Source organism: Wyeomyia smithii, chromosome 2 (genome assembly GCF_029784165.1).
Source record: "Wyeomyia smithii strain HCP4-BCI-WySm-NY-G18 chromosome 2, ASM2978416v1, whole genome shotgun sequence".
Taxonomy (NCBI): domain Eukaryota; kingdom Metazoa; phylum Arthropoda; class Insecta; order Diptera; family Culicidae; genus Wyeomyia; species Wyeomyia smithii.
This window is the reverse complement of record NC_073695.1, coordinates 169,872,798-169,889,272: the sequence shown is the minus strand read 5'-3', so window position 1 is coordinate 169,889,272 and position 16,475 is coordinate 169,872,798.

Here is a 16,475-nt window from a genome sequence, read left to right as displayed (position 1 = left end):
CAAGCGGAGATTTGTCGCGAAACGTTGTGCAAGCGCCGTAATAAGTCGCAGACGGTTCCAGGAGGAAAAATTTTGTACTAACAGAAACCGGGGCTTCCCTTCGACGTGGTGTAACATGCTTGGACGGATTTCCTCCATAGTTACCGTGCAATTCAAAGATGATCTGGGCCAATCTTCTTTGGACTTCCACAAAAACGGTGGCCCAAGAAACCAACGACTCGTTGGTGAAAGATCGAGTTTGTGCTTTCATTTGGAGCCATCATCGGCCACATTGTCCTTCGAACCCAACCACCTCCAGTCGGTGACATCTGTCGCCTCTAGTATCTCGCCCACGCGGAACGCCACAAACTGAGAGTAACGTCGGTGGTCAGATTGCAACCAACACATAACGTCTCGAGCATCGGACCAGAAAAACTGTCGATCGATTTTGATGGAATGTCCCGCCACAATACTTTCAGCTAATCGCGTACCAATCACCGCAGCATGCAGCTCTAATCGGGGAATGGATACGAATTTCAGAGGTGCTACCCGGGTCTTACTTCCCAAGCAGCAAAATTTGTTTCGATAATGAACTTTGTGCATCACAGCAACAAATTCTTATGCGAAATTCAGTTTCAGATACATCTCAGTTTCATATACAATGACAAAAAAAGCGCAGGAGGTGGAGCCAATTGCAACATTTTCGTTGTTTCAACACAAGTTTCAAGAATGAAACCGCAATGTGTATGAACTTATGCATGGAATTTGATAACAACATGGTAAATGCTGCATTGCAAGTTCATGGCTTAGTTTTAAATATTGCTTCCCTTATCATGCCAATGCAATGGTCATTACCAGTTTTTAATTTTGCTTCTTCAATTCATCAGTACCTCAGCGTGATGATGAAATTCAAAGCAATTTATCATATTTCGTTTAGAGACCCACACTTTTTGGACGACTTCTAGTCCAAGCACCCAAAAGTTACAACGCAGTAAATAACCTCATCTCAAAAACAAATATAAGGCGAAAGATCGAGCAAAAGTTGCTGTTACATGGCCATGGGCGTAGCCAAAATTTCAAATAGAGGGGGGCAAGCTCTTCAAAATTTTAGAAGTAAAAAAAAGGTACACTAAGGTCGCTTTTTACGCGGTTGTTTTTGCGTGACCTTTTTTTATGTGGATTCCGGAATTTACGCGGTTTTTTTTACGTGGATTACGATATTTACGCGTTTTTTTACGCGGATTCCGGAATTTACGCGTTATTTTACGCGGCACGTATCCCCCGCGTAGAAAGCGACTTTAGTGTGTTTTGCAAAATAGAAATAAATACTAGTCTTTAGTGATTGTTACATTAAAGCAACCAGTGAAAAGTTGTCAGAGTGATAATCAGAGTGGAAATTTTGATTGTTCTTTGTCCAACCTCGAATATAAATAGATGTTCTTTAGTAAAAACTCCTAAGTTCAGTTGAACCTCTGGACATATTATTTTGGCGACGAGGATCTGAAGAATCCACGAACATGGCAGAAGATAGAGTTGATCAGCAGCCGCAACCGGGAATTCAAGATATAATTCACAAGATGGCCCACATTTTATAGCGGATAGCTGTCCAGCAGCAGCAGCGTCAGTATCAAACCCCGGCGCAGGTTTTGGAGTCCCTCTCTTCGAACATCATCGAGTTTGTCTTCAACGAAGAAAACGAAATTACGTTCGGACGTTGTTGTTTAACCGCTACCAGGATCTCTTCGAGAACGATGCAGACCAGTTGAATGATGCGGCGAAGATACGTTTACTTCTCCGGAAGCTGGACACCCATTCGCACAGCTTCCCAAGGACGTGAAGATTGAAGACACAGTCAAGATTCTCAATAAAATCTTCGGGCATCAAACGTCAAACGTTCCGGAAGCGGTTCATGTGTCTTTTCACGATTGTTGTTGAAAAAGCACTCAACCGCTGTTCAAATATTGTTGACCTCAGCCAGGTTTTTACCCGACGTAATGTACTGAACGAGCGTTCAATCGTGTATGTTTCCTTGGTAGAGCAAGTGCAATTTTAACTGCTTTCTCAGTCGCAGGGAAGAAAGAACGGGCTTTAGCTAGCAGGTCTATAAGATCCAACTCTTCCAAGTTCTTACGGTCTGCTCTCATACTGCTGCAATGTTAATACAAAACTTCCACCTCTCCAACAAAATTGTCAGCTTCCTAAAAAATTACGAAATTTTCGGTTTTGCGCGTGAATTCTTCCAACGACATGCGTATTACGTTAGCGGGATGCAGCAAGGACAACGCACAGGCAGGTGCACTATCTTCATCAAACCGTGTTTCCAGTGAGGTTACAAGGAATCAAGGTAAGGAATTGTCACAGCTCGGTTCCAATACTCCAAGCTAGTTGATGCAGGCGGATTTGCCCGGTACTTTTGCCGCTGCAATATCCTTGGTGGATCATCTGAAAAACCTTTGCAATTCCACGCAACATAGCACAAGCATTTCAATCAATTATTTTTTATCTGGCTGGTACTTTACACAGATGGGCTAAAGATATCGTTTTGTGCTATTAGAGTAATTGAAAACAAAATTCTGCACCAATTTCAACATTTAGGGGGGGGGGGGGGGGCGTTGCCTCCCTGCCCCCCTCTGGCTACGCCTATGTACATGGCTTCAGAACATGACAGCAACTTTTAGAAGTATTTTGTGTGTTTGTTTTTTGTATCTTGCAAGCATCACGTTGGCAACCTATATGCTCCACCCACTAGATCTATTCAGTGAAGGTTAGGTTTTCAAATGCCGTTTATACGTTTCAACAACAAATCTAACCTCGCGAATTACGTTTTTTTTTCTTCATCTATAGTTTATTTGACACGGCACAAATACAATTCAATGTTTAACGGCGCCAATTATATCTGGTTACTTTGGGTTACTGGGCTTACTTTCTAAAGTATCTTAATAACTAAAAGCAAATTTTTTATCCTCGCTGCCGACTACGAGCTGAAACTAAATCTAACTTAAAGCTAGAATATTTTGCATTAAAAGCACAGGTTTGCTGTTTGATGGTTTTCATTGCCATAGGTAAGCAGCATATTAAATTTGTTCCGCTGCTGGGCCAAGATATTACGGACTGGCATATTGGGTTGTTTCCATCGGGCCTTGAGAGTATCGTGCGGGTCTGATTGCTGTTTCCGGATCCGGGGTCTTAACGTGTTCTTGTCGTTTGGTTGGATGTAGGCGGAAGGGGATAGGACTAAACTGGGGCGTGGATGGATTTCAGGAAAACGTATATAAGGGACATGTAGGATAGGTCACGGCTCGCCAAGACATCACGAACAGGAACAGCCGGCTGCCTACCTTCGGCCTGCAGGGAAGCTATTAATCTAGACCTGGCGTCACGGTGTACAGGGCATGACCAAACAACGTGCTCTATGTCGTGATAACCTTCACCACAGGCACAGATACCACTCTCCCCGAGCCCAACACGACGGAGATGCGCGTCAAATCTATAGTGATTGGACATAAGCCGGGACATCACGCAAATGAAATCCCGACCTACATCCAACCCCTTGAACCACGGGTTCGTCGATACCTTGGGGTTTATGGAATGTAACCTCCTTCCCAGTTCCCCTTGGTCCAAGAATTTTGCCAACTGATGATCGTATTCTGACGTACAATTGCGAAAAATTCATTAAAGGCAATTGGTCTTTCATAAATATCACCGTTTGTTGCGCCCACCTTAGCCAAAAAGTCCGCTTTCTCATTACCCGGTATCGAGCAGTGAGAAGGGACCCACGCTAAGGTAATCTGAGTAGATTTTTCGGATAAAGCACTCAGATGTTCCCGTATTTTCCCCAGGAAATACGGAGAGTGCTTAACATCTTTCATCGATCGGAGAGCCTCAATGGAACTGAGATTGTCCGTAAAGATGAAATAATGGTCCGTGGGCATTTTTTCGATAATCCCTAGGGTGTACTGAATTGCAGCTAATTCTGCGACGTAAACAGAAGCAGGATTATCGAGCTTCTGGGAGACGGTTAAATTGTTATTGAAGATACCGAAGCCAGTGGACCCATCAAGAAGTGATCCGTCAGTGTAGTACATATTGTCGCAGTTGATGTTTCGATATTTATTGGAAAAAATTTTAGGGATCTGCTGCACGCGTAAATGATCCGGGATTCCACGAGTTTCTTCTATCATGGATGTATCGAAAAACACAGTAGAATCAGAAGTATTTGATAAGTCGACACGATTTGGAATATTCGAAGAAGGGTTAATAATCCAGCTAAGATCTCCAAACTCATCGTATGGGTCGACTGCATGCAACCCAAGGCGATACGCAAACAACGATATTGTATTCGCTCCAGTTTGATCAAATGTGTGTTTGCTGCGGAGCGGAAGCAGAAACACCCGTACTCAATAACAGACAGTATCGTTGTTTGGTAAAGCCTTATAAGGTCTCCTGGGTGGGCTCCCCACCATTGTCCGGTTTCTGTCACTCTTTGTTGACATTTTTTCATCAGATACCTCACGTGACAACCCCAGGTGCTTTTAGAGTCGAACCAGACACCAAGATATTTGTGTACCAAAACCTGAGAAATCGTTTTACCCATTAATTGTGTTTGAAGCTGAGCAGGTTCATGCTTCCTAGAAAAAACTACTATCTCAGTCTTCTCCGGAGAGAATTCGATACCTAGCTGTAAAGCCCAAGCAGACAAATTGTCCAAGGTATCTTGCAATGGTCCTTGCAAATCGGCAGCTTTGGCTCCTGTAACAGAGATTACACTGTCGTCTGCAAGTTGTCTTATCGTGCATGAGTTTGCCAGACATTCGTCGATGTCATTCACATAAAAGTTGTAAAGAAGGGGGCTTAAACATGAGCCCTGGGGAAGACCCATGTAGCTAATGCGAAAAGTTGCCAAATCGCCGTGCGTAAAATGCATGTGCTTTTCGGACAACAAATTGTGCAAAAAATTGTTCAAAATTGGAGAAAATCCTTGTCGGTGAAGTTTACCCGAAAGAATGTCAATAGAAACGGAATCAAAAGCCCCCTTAATGTCCAAGAACGCAGACGCCATTTGTTCTTTGCGAGCATACGCCAGCTGAATATCTGTTGAAAGCAACGCAAGACAATCATTCGTCCCTTTGGCACGGCGGAAGCCAAATTGAGTATCTGATAGTAGACCATTTGATTCGACCCAATGGTCTAAACGACGGAGTATCATTTTTTCCATCAATTTCCGGATACAGGATAGCATTGCAATCGGCCTATAAGAGTTGTGATCAGAAGCTGGTTTCCCTGGTTTTTGGATGGCGATCACCTTCACTTGCCTCCAATCCTGCGGTACAATATTTTGCTCCAGGAACTTATTGAACAAGTTCAACAAGCGCCTCTTGGCATTGCCGGGTAGATTCTTCAACAAGTTGAATTTGATTCTATCTAACCCAGGCGCGTTATTGTTACAGGACAGGAGGGCAACTGAAAATTCTGCCATCGTAAAAGGTGATTCTATCGCGTCGTGGCCCGGAGACGCATCGCGAACAATGTTTTGCTCAGGAACAGAGTCCGGACATACTTTCCTGGCAAAATCAAATATCCACCGACTTGAAGACTCCTCGCTTTCGTTGACCGTTACGCGATTCCGCATTCTCCGGGCTGTGTTCCAAAGAGTGCTCATCGATGTCTCCCTCGACGTCTCGTTCACGAACCGACGCCAATATCCGCGTTTCTTTGCTTTAGCCAAACTTTTAAGCTTGGTATTAAGCTCCGAATACCGTAAATAGTCACCAGGTATACCTCCCTTCTGGTAGGCCAAAAACGCGTCGGATCTTTGCGTGTAGACATCGGAGCACGCTTGGTCCCACCACGGAGTGGGAGGCCGTTCTTTGATCGTTACGCCGGGATATTTCTTCGTTTGGGCTTGCAACGCGGCGTCGAGAATCAAGCCCGCGAGGAGGTTGTATTCTTCAAGTGGTGGATGATGTTGAATCGACTCGACCGCTTTTGAAATCATTTCCTCGTATAACTTCCAATCGACATTCCGTGTGAGGCCATACGGAATGTCAATTGGTCGCATGCGAGTTGACCCGTTATTAATTGAAATAAGAATAGGCAAATGGTCGCTACCGTGAGGATCAAGAATTACCTTCCATGTGCAATCCAACCGTAGCGACGTCGAACATAAGGATAGATCCAAAGCGCTTGGGCGCGCTGGAGGTTTCGGGATACGTGTCATTTCACCGTTGTTTAAAATAGTCATGTCGAAGTCATCGCAAAGGTTATAGATTAAAGAGGAGCGGTTATCATTGTATGGGGAACCCCAAGCCACGCCATGAGAGTTTAAGTCTCCCAAAATCAAACGTGGCGAGGGAAGAAGTTCTATTAAATCAAAGAGCAACCGTTGCCCAACCTGTGCTCTGGGAGGAATATATATTGAGGCAATACAAAGCTCTTTACCTTGTATTGTCATTTGACATGCGACAACTTCGATGCCTGGAATCGAGGGGAGGTTAATACGATAGAAAGAATAGCCCTTTTTAATCCCTAAAAGTACTCCTCCATATGGGGTGTCTCGATCAAGGCGAATAATATTAAAATCATGGAAGTTGAGATCAATATTTGAAGTAAGCCAAGTTTCACAAAGGGAAAATGCATCGCATTTGTTTCTATTTATCAAAACTTTAAACGAATCAATTTTTGGTAAAATACTTCTACAATTCCACTGTAAGACAGAGATAGAATCCTTGCAGTTGAATTAGGCATCGAAGGATACAATCGCTGCAAGGAGGGGCCATTGGGCAGTCAACTGCTTCAAAAATGATCTAACTATTGGGAGGAATGCTGTAAGAAAAATTTTAATTGGATCGGGTACATTGAAATTTTCAAAAATCCAGTCCACAATGTCAGAAAATTTCACTAATCCAGAGTTTGTTTCATCAACTGGATGTGCAAAAGGAACAACTGGGGTTTTAGATGTTCCTGGCAGTGCTGGGAACTCATTCTGGGACTTTAAATTTGCAAGCCCAGGAGGAGTTTGCTTCGGTTTTTCCGCAGCACTGTTTGGTTTGTTCGTACTTTTCATTACACTTTGGGAAATCTTAGGACCTTTACGGGGAAGTTTAGGAGAAGAAACATTTTTCCTCTTCCTAGACTCCCCAGGATTGGCATAAGATGTTCCCGCTGATGAATCGTCAGAATCGGTTTCATCAGAGGGCAACAGATCAAAGGGGTTCGATGTTATGGTAGAAGTGGTCACGGTCTTCTTAAGCATCTCAGCGTAAGAACGCTTTGAACGCTCCTTAAGTGACCGCTTGATTTTATCTCTGCGCTGCATGTACACCGGGCATGTGGAGAGCTCATGCTGGTTTTCCCCACAGTGAATACATTTTTCAGCATTAACGCTGCAAGAATCTTCTGCATGAGTCTCCCCACACTTGCTACATCGTGCCTTATTGCAGCAGTAGGCGGCTGTGTGGCCTAACTGCTTGCAATTGATGCAATTCATAACACGGGGTACATACAATCGCACAGGCAAACGAACCCGGTCGATCGAGACGTGGCTAGAGAGTGCAGATCCGGCAAACGTAACGCGAAACGAGTCTGACGGAGTGTAAACCTTGTTACCGCCGACGAGAGACATGGACCGCAATTGCTTACAATCCAAAATCTTCGCCTGTGTTTCGGTATTTTTGAAGCAACCGGTTGCGCTTTTTAGGATACACTCGACAGACAGACTGGAATCGGTTATGACACCGTCGATCTCCACGTCTCGTGCGGGTATGTAAACGCGATACTCGCGTGTGAAGAGCTCAGAGCAAGCGATAGCATTGGCCTGTGTCAGATCACTGACCACGACACGGAGCTTGTTAGGTCGGACCTTGGAAATTTCGGTCACGGCCTTGTACCCCTTCGTCAGGTCTTTTGAAATTTGCAGTATGTTTAATCGCTTTGAATTCACTCCTGCCTTTGGACGAAAATAAACAGTATAGCTGCCCTGTTGAGATCTGTCCGGGTAAAGCCTGGGGCGAGGGGGGACTGGAGAATGAACAGGGGAGGGGGTAACAGAAGGGTCAGGGTCAGGGGGGTTCGGGGATGGTGGCACGGGAGGCGAGGGATCTATATCCATCGCGCTAAATGTAGCGCACGAGCGCACTAGCGCCGACAAGAACACGTACCTATTTACTTCTTCCTTCCAGCAGTGGTTGTCCGATCGTTCGAAGCTGCACCCAAAGCAGCCAGCGGCACCAGTACAGCAGCACCAATACAGCCACCAGCAGTGAGCCGGGTGTGAGATCACTCAGCACAGCGACACGGACTCGACTGTCAACTGATGGCCTTGAATAAAACACTCTTTTGTTTGGCTATTCGTACACACGGACCGGATTGTAATAGAACGACCACTTTGCACGTCCGTTTCTGTCGAGTGTTCGACGCGGAATGACGCGAATTACGTTGTTGGTGTGAAGATTTTTGAAGCAGCGATGCAACTTTTGTTGTTGCTTGTTTCTTTACAATTTCATCGTAGTAACAAAAAATGTTTCTTAAAACCTCGGAATTTCATTAGTGCAACAAATGATCACAATTTATTTTTTTATTATGTTTCAATTGTTGCTTGGGTTCCCACTAGGGCGCAGTGGATGGTTCCGTTTTTTTCTAAACGGAAATAAGAAACAGCCGCGTATCCGAGCTCACTAGCATCAACGAACGTATGAAGCTCTATCTCTACTTCGTCGACTTCCCAGCAAACAAATTGGTTCTTATAACTCACGCTCAACTCTGTTAAGTGAACCCTTATTTGGTAAAAAATGACCATACAAGATGCATGAAATGCGCCTATGTGTACAAATCTGGAGGCCATATACGTACATTGTAAGAAAAAATTGGTTACGATTTTTTATAACTTCGCATGCTCTCTTAAATGGCCCCATTTGAAACTTTAAATTGCATTCTATACGACTTAGAGAATTGACGCATTTTACAATTTTGTATGACACGTTAAATGGCTTCATATATAACCTGATATTGCGTTTAGAGGATTTAAGTTTTATACGATATAAACAAATTTAATTTTGCATTTTATGTAATTTCGAACTTGACATGCACATTTGAGCGACTTAAAATTAACATCCTTATACGACTTCTGGTTTGCTGGGTTAATTCTCAGCTCGGTAATAGCAACGGGGTATTCTTACTGACTCGAGCTCCGGCAGTGCCCGTAACCATGTACGCCATTTTTCTAGCTCTCTTTCTCCGATTTGTTCATCCCATCCAGTCTTTGCTCTCCAAACCTCCTGGATAAGTATCTTAAGATATATCAAATAATGCGCTATGAGACCTAAAGGATCGTAGATAGCCATCAATGTAAGAAGTAAATCCCGCTTGGTTGGGTTGGTGATTCCTTCTAGAAGATCCCTGTTGCGGTTTGTGCAAAGTTTGTACCGAAAGTTGTCTGTCTCAGTGTTCCACCACATACCGAGAACCTTTTCCATGGCTAAATCCGAGTTCATTTCCAATGATTCTTCATGTTTTGGCGTTTCCCCTAAGCTTGCTAACACTCTTGGTGAGTTAGAAACCCAGTTTCTCATATGGAAGCCTCCTTCGCGATGAACATATCGTACCTCTTTCGCTAGTTTTATAGCTTCTTCCTCCGTGGCTACACTGGTCAACATATCATCAACATAGTGCCTACTATGAATAGCCTCGACGGCGGCGGGATACTCACGCGCGAATCGGGATGCGTTTTTATTTAAAACAAAGATCGCTGTGCTAGGTGAACATGTCGCACCGAAGGTTACCACCTGCATAACGTAAGCGCAAGGTTCCGTCGTGCTCTCGTTAGCGCACCACACAATCCGTTGACTGTCCTCATCTTCAGAATTCATCACGATTTGATTCTCTAAACTTATACAAAACCGGTGGTAAATCGTTTAGCTGATCAGGGCCTTTCATAAGCACGGAATTCAGTGAAACACCACCGAAGGAAGCTGCCGCATCGAAAACAATCCGCACTTTCCCTGGCTTGTTGGGATTGAACACTGGGAAGATTGGTAAATACCAGGTTCTACTTCCGGTGTTTCGGCTCTCCTCCGATGTAAGCTTACGAACATATCCTTTGCGTTCGTAATCCGCCATCTTGGACCGCAATATTTCCGCCAGTTCTGGTTCGCGTTCCATCCTTTTTATTAAACAACGATGCCGTCTTAGAGCCACAGAGCGGTTGTTAGGTAAACGTACATCGTCATATTTCCAGAGTAGTCCCACTTGGTAGCGCCCATTTTGGTAACTCGTGATCTCGTGTAGTTTTGAAAGTGCACGTTCATCTTCCTTGGAAAGCAGTTGGTTCTGCGGTGCACTAATTCCTAGGCTGTCAATCGCGAAGTATCCCTTCACCATTTCGTGTAAGTCTCTATCGGATTCATATGAGTGGAAGCAGATACTGTAGATATGAGTGACGTTATTTGATGCATGATCATCGTCTGACGAACACGTTCCATAGATCGTCCACCCAAGCCGTGTCACTCGCATATTGTTCATTCCAATCAATATTTTGGGTTGAACATTACTATAAGATTCTATTGACAACCCGTCGAGATGAGAATATTTTCCTTTCAACTTATGAATGGACAGAGATTGGGATGGTAGTTTTAATTCTTTAACCGTATAGACATCAGTTAAATTATTTTTTGAGTTTCTATCATTTGTCCCAGAGATACCTAACGAAACACGCATAGCATTGTTTTCATACCGACAAGTATCTGCCGTCCAACGTCAACATAGTGGGTGCTTTTTGCCTTTCAAGTTCAGTTCCTTCGCCAAACAATCTTCCATCAGCGTGAGAGACGAGCCACTATCCAAAAACGCATGAGTGTGCAACTTGATCCCGTTTTTTTTTTTCCTCATCTATAGTTTATTTGACACGGCACAAATACAATTCAATGTTTAACGGCGCCAATTATATCTGGTAACTTACTCTCTAAAGTATCTTAATAACTAAAAGCAAATTTTTTATCCTCGCTGCCGACTACGAGCTGAAACTAAATCTAACTTAAGCTAGAATGTTTTGCATGAAAAGCACTGATTTGTTGTTTGATGGTTTTCCATCGCCATAGGTAAGCAGCATATTGAATATGTTCCGCTGCTGGGCCAAGATATTACGGACTGGCATATTGGGTTGTCTCCCTCGGGGCCTGAGAGTATCGTGCGGGTCTAGTTGCTGTTTCCGGATCCGGGGTCTTAACGTGTTCTTGTCGTTTGGTTGGATGTAGGCGGAAGGGGATAGGACTAAACTGGGGCGTGGATGGATTTCAGGAAAACGTATATAAGGGACATGTAGGATAGGTCACGGCTCGCCAAGACATCACGAACAGGAACAGCCGGCTGCAGGGAAGCTATTAATCTAGACCTGGCGTCACGGTGTACAGGGCATGACCAAACAACGTGCTCTATGTCGTGATAACCTTCACCACAGGCACAGATACCACTCTCCCCGAGCCCAACACGACGGAGATGCGCGTCAAATCTATAGTGATTGGACATAAGCCGGGACATCACGCAAATGAAATCCCGACCTACATCCAACCCCTTGAACCACGGGTTCGTCGATACCTTGGGGATTATGGAATGTAACCACCTTCCCAGTTCCCCCTTGGTCCAAGAATTTTGCCAACTGATGATCGTATTCTGACGTACAAATGCGAAAAATTCATTAAAGGCAATTGGTCTTTCATAAATATCACCGTTTGTTGCCCACCTTAGCCAAAAAGTCCGCTTTCTCATTACCCGGTATCGAGCAGTGAGAAGGGACCCACGCTAAGGTAATCTGAGTAGATTTTTCGGATAAAGCACTCAGATGTTCCCGTATTTTCCCCAGGAAATACGGAGAGTGCTTAACATCTTTCATCGATCGGAGAGCCTCAATGGAACTGAGACTGTCCGTAAAGATGTAATAATGGTCCGTGGGCATTTTTTCGATAATCCCTAGGGTGTACTGAATTGCAGCTAATTCTGCGACGTAAACAGAAGCAGGATTATCGAGCTTATGGGAGACGGTTAAATTGTTATTGAAGATACCGAAGCCAGTGGACCCATCAAGAAGTGATCCGTCAGTGTAGTACATATTGTCGCAGTTGATGTTTCGATATTTATTGGAAAAAATTTTAGGGATCTGCTGCACGCGTAAATGATCCGGGATTCCACGAGTTTCTTCTATCATGGATGTATCGAAAAACACAGTAGAATCAGAAGTATTTGATAAGTCGACACGATTTGGAATATTCGAAGAAGGGTTAATATTTTGGGACATGTGATTGAAATACAATGTCATAAAACGGGTTTGAGAATTAAGTTCGATTAACCTTTCAAAATTTTCAATCACGGGACGGTTCAAGACCTCACATTTGATAAGAATACGAGAAGACAGGCTCCAGAAGCGGTTTTTCAATGGTAGTACTCCAGCTAAGACCTCCAAACTCATCGTATGGGTCGACTGCATGCAACCCAAGGCGATACGCAAACAACGATATTGTATTCGCTCCAGTTTGATCAAATGTGTGTTTGCTGCGGAGCGGAAGCAGAAACACCCGTATTCAATAACAGACAATATCGTTGTTTGGTAAAGCCTTATAAGGTCTCCTGGGTGGGCTCCCCACCATTGTCCGGTTATTGTACGAAGAAAATTCACTCTTTGTTGACATTTTTTCATCAGATACCTCACGTGACAACCCCAGGTGCCTTTAGAGTCGAACCAGACACCAAGATATTTGTGTACCAAAACCTGAGAAATCGTTTTACCCATTAATTGTGTTTGAAGCTGAGCAGGTTCATGCTTCCTAGAAAAAACTACTATCTCAGTCTTCTCCGGAGAGAATTCGATACCTAGCTGTAAAGCCCAAGCAGACAAATTGTCCAAGGTATCTAGCAATGGTCCTTGCAAATCGGCAGCTTTGGCTCCTGTAACAGAGATTACACTGTCGTCTGCAAGTTGTCTTATCGTGCATGAGTTTGCCAGACATTCGTCGATGTCATTTACATAAAAGTTGTAAAGAAGGGGGCTTAAACATGAGCCCTGGGGAAGACCCATGTAGCTAATGCGAAAAGTTGCCAAATCGCCGTGCGTAAAATGCATGTGCTTTTCGGACAACAAATTGTGCAAAAAATTGTTCAAAATTGGAGAAAATCCTTGTCGGTGAAGTTTACCCGAAAGAATGTCAATAGAAACGGAATCAAAAGCCCCCTTAATGTCCAAGAACGCAGACGCCATTTGTTATTTGCGAGCATACGCCAGCTGAATATCTGTTGAAAGCAACGCAAGACAATCATTCGTCCCTTTGGCACGGCGGAAGCCAAATTGAGTATCTGATAGTAGACCATTTGATTCGACCCAATGGTCTAAACGACGGAGTATCATTTTTTCCATCAATTTCCGGATACAGGATAGCATTGCAATCGGCCTATAAGAGTTGTGATCAGAAGCTGGTTTCCCTGGTTTTTGGATGGCGATCACCTTCACTTGCCTCCAATCCTGCGGTACAATATTTTGCTCCAGGAACTTATTGAACAAGTTCAACAAGCGCCTCTTGGCATTGCCGGGTAGATTCTTCAACAAGTTGAATTTGATTCTATCTAACCCAGGCGCGTTATTGTTACAGGACAGGAGGGCAACTGAAAATTCTGCCATCGTAAAAGGTGATTCAATCGCGTCGTGGCCCGGAGACGCATCGCGAACAATGTTTTGCTCAGGAACAGAGTCCGGACATACTTTCCTGGCAAAATCAAATATCCACCTACTTGAAAACTCCTCGCTTTCGTTGACCGTTACGCGATTCCGCATTCTTCGGGCTGTGTTCCAAAGAGTGCTCATTGATGTCTCCCTCGACGTCTCGTTTACGAACCGACGCCAATATCCGCGTTTCTTTGCCTTAGTCAAGCTTTTAAACTTGGTATCAAGCTCCGAATAACGTTTAAAGTCGTCGGCATCTTCTGTATCCCGGAAGGTCAGATACGCGTCGGATCTTTGCGTGTAGACATCGGAGCACGCTTGGTCCCACCACGGAGTGGGAGGCCGTTCTTTGATCGTTACGCCGGGATATTTCTTCGTTTGGGCTTGCAACGCAGCGTCGAGAATCAAGCCCGCGAGGAGGTTGTATTCTTCAAGTGGTGGATGATGTTGAATCGACTCGACCGCTTTTGAAATCATTTCCTCGTATAACTTCCAATCGACATTCCGTGTGAGGTCATACGGAATGTCAATTGGTCGCATGCGATTTGACCCGTTATTAATTGAAAAAAGAATAGGCAAATGGTCGCTATCGTGAGGATCAAGGATTACCTTCCATGTGCAATCCAACCGTAGCGACGTCGAACATAAGGATAGATCCAAAGCGCTTGGGCGCGCTGGAGGTTTCGGGATACGTGTCATTTCACCGTTGTTTAAAATAGTTATGTCGAAGTCATCGCAAAGGTTATAGATTAAAGAGGAGCGGTTATCATTGTATGGGGAACCCCAAGCCACGCCATGAGAGTTGAAGTCTCCCAAAATCAAACGTGGCGAGGGAAGAAGTTCTATTAAATCAAAGAGCAGCCGTTGCCCAACCTGTGCTCTGGGAGGAATATATATTGAGGCAATACAAAGCTCTTTACCTTGTATTCTCATTTGACATGCGACAACTTCGATGCCTGGAATCGAGGGGAGGTTAATACGATAGAAAGAATAGCACTTTTTAATCCCTAAAAGTACTCCTCCATATGGGGTGTCTCGATCAAGGCGAATAATTTTAAAAATCATGGAAGTTGAGATCAATATTTGAAGTAAGCCAAGTTTCACAAAGGGAAAATGCATCGCATTTGTTTTTATTTATCAAAACTTTAAACGAATCAATTTTTGGTAAAATACTTCTACAATTCCACTGTAAGACAGAGATAGAATCCTTGCAGTTGAATTAGGCATCGAAGGATACAATCGCTGCAAGGAGGGGCCATTGGGCAGTCAACTGCTTCAAAAATGATCTAACTGTTGGGAGGAATGCTGTAAGAAAAATTTTAATTGGATCGGGTACATTGAAATTTTCAAATATCCAGTCCACAATGTCAGAAAATTTCACTAATCCAGAGTTTGTTTCATCAACTGGATGTGCAAAAGGAACAACTGGGGTTTTAGATGTTCCTGGCAGTGCTGGGAACTCCTTCTGGGACTTTAAATTTGCAAGCCCAGGAGGAGTTTGCTTCGGTTTTTCCGCAGCACTGTTTGGTTTGTTCGTACTTTTCATTACACTTTGGGAAATCTTAGGACCTTTACGGGGAAGTTTAGGAGAAGAAACATTTTTCCTCTTCCTAGACTCCCCAGGATTGGCATAAGATGTTCCCGCTGATGAATCGTCAGAATCGGTTTCATCAGAGGGCAACAGATCAAAGGGGTTCGATGTTATGGTAGAAGTGGTCACGGTCTTCTTCAGCATCTCAGCGTAAGAACGCTTTGAACGCTCCTTAAGTGACCGCTTGATTTTATCTCTGCGCTGCATGTACACCGGGCATGTGGAGAGCTCATGCTGGTTTTCCCCACAGTGAATACATTTTTCAGCATTAACACTGCAAGAATCTTCCGCATGAGTCTCCCCACACTTGCTACATCGTGCCTTATTGCAGCAGTAGGCGGCTGTGTGGCCTAACTGCTTGCAATTGGTGCAATTCATAACACGGGGTACATACAATCGCACAGGCAGACGAACCCGGTCGATCGAGACGTGGCTAGGGAGTGCAGATCCGGCAAACGTAACGCGAAACGAGTCTGACGGAGTGTAAACTTTTTTACCGCCGACGAGAGACATGGACCGCAATTGCTTACAATCCAAAATCTTCGCCTGTGTTTCGGTATTTTTGAAGCAACCGGTTGCGCTTTTTAGGATACACTCGACAGACAGACTGGAATCGGTTATGACACCGTCGATCTCCACGTCTCGTGCGGGTATGTAGACGCGATACTCGCGTGTGAAGAGCTCAGAGCAAGCGATAGCATTGGCCTGTGCCTGATCACTGACCACGACACGGAGCTTGTTAGGTCGGACCTTGGAAATTTCGGTCACGGCCTTGTACCCCTTCGTCAGGTCTTTTGCAATTTGCAGTATGTTTAAACGCTTTGAATTCACTCCTGCCTTTGGACGAAAATAAACAGTATAGCTGCCCTGTTGAGATCCGTCCGGGTAAAGCCTGGAGCGAGGGGGGACTGGAGAATGAACAGGGGAGGGGGTAACAGAAGGGTCAGGGTCAGGGGGGTTCGGGGATGGTGGCACGGGAGGCGAGGGATCTATATCCATTGCGCTAAATGTAGCGCACTAGCGCCGACAAGAACACGTACCTCTTTACTTCTTCCTTCCAGCAGTGGTTGTCCGATCGTTCGAAGCTGCACCCAAAGCAGCCAGCAGCACCAGTACAGCAGCACCAATACAGCCACCAGCAGTGAGCCGGGTGTGAGATCACTCAGCACAGCGACACGGACTCGACTGTCAACTGATGGGCTTGGA